This window comes from Crocuta crocuta, unplaced genomic scaffold (assembly GCF_008692635.1).
Source record: "Crocuta crocuta isolate KB4526 unplaced genomic scaffold, BGI_CrCroc_1.0 scaffold54, whole genome shotgun sequence".
NCBI classification, from domain to species: domain Eukaryota; kingdom Metazoa; phylum Chordata; class Mammalia; order Carnivora; family Hyaenidae; genus Crocuta; species Crocuta crocuta.
Genome location: NW_027530356.1, coordinates 3,189,563 through 3,190,835, shown reverse-complemented (window position 1 = coordinate 3,190,835; position 1,273 = coordinate 3,189,563). Strand labels below are relative to the sequence as shown.

The following is a 1,273-nucleotide window of genomic DNA, read 5'->3' as shown; positions in this document are numbered from 1 at the left end:
ATTGGGGAAGCACAATATAGGTCTGCAGTACAGGGCTCTTCAGTGCCTCCTTCACGGGGTCTCTTCAAAGGTATCGGCCAGAGCGTCCTCGTAATTGTCCCCAGTTCAATCCGGATTTGGGAGCTGAGAGCCAAATCAGCCTGTGAGCTGTGTCCTTGGAGGTGCCTCTGCTTCTCAGATGTAGCACACCCTTGATGACGATGGACATTTATACATTCTCCCTGACCTGAAGTCTTTTTTTTTTTTTTTTGCACTCCATAAATGAGATTATGCTCAGAGCAATAATTTTGCCATGGAGACCAATAACCTCTGTTAATAATCTACCAGCACAGGCAGGACACTCACATTGTTGCAATCGAACACAGGGCTGGAACAAACAGCATTTAGAACTTGTGCCCCTTTCATCTGTCAATGTCGCTACCCAGATATGGAAATATTTCCCCCAGGCTCTTTATAATCACTGTATAATTGAGTTACATCCTAAAATCCTGTCTCACAAGTACTTAATGGTCTACGGTGCATGTCTTTTTGTTTCCACCAAAAGCCTGGAATGCAAAAGAATTATCCAAAAGAGCTTCTGTTATCCTCAATACGAAAATGACAATTTGTTGGCCTTGATGGGTATTACTGAGCCTGGACCTACAGAAATTTTTTAAAGGATAAAATCAGAATGATTTTTTTTAAGTTTGTTTATTTATAGCACATGAGTGGGAAAAAGACAGAGAGAGAGGGAGAGAGACAATCCACATAGCATAGAGCCTGACACAGGGCTTGAACTCACAAACTGTGAGATCATGACATGAGCAAAGTCAGACACTTTACCAACTGAGCCACCCAGGTGCCCCAATCAGATACTACCTCCTTTCTCACCTGATGTGATGGAATTAGCAAAAACAATTTTTCCAATCAGCTTGTTCAGTCACATCCTCCATGCAGGAATAAAAATCTCTACCTTCACAAAAGGTAAGGGAAAGGGAAAGGAGATGTTGGGGAGAGGAGAGGAAGGGTTCCGATACATCAGTCAACTGGAGGCCAAGTGGACAAAGTTGGAAGAGCCCTTAGCGTCAGGGGCCGTGAGATGGCTATTTTGCCAGCTGCCAGGGGCACAATTCAGTTACTCCTTTGCTTCATGTCACTTAAGAAGGCCTCTGCCATGCCCAGAGAAGGACAAATATCATATGTTTGCACGTATAGGAGGATTAGGAGGAACTTGACGGAGGACCATGGGGAAGAAGAAGGGGGNAAAAAAAAAAAAATGATTAACTTTTCAGGT

At 43.6% G+C, this 1,273-nt stretch overlaps 1 long non-coding RNA gene across 1 annotated transcript in view; it reads left to right on the top strand.

Moving 5' to 3' along the window:
• LOC144233089 (uncharacterized) overlaps window positions 1–1,273 on the top strand; it is a 102,444-nt gene that overhangs the window by 35,071 nt on the left and 66,100 nt on the right. The gene's annotated exons all lie outside the window — the stretch shown is intronic.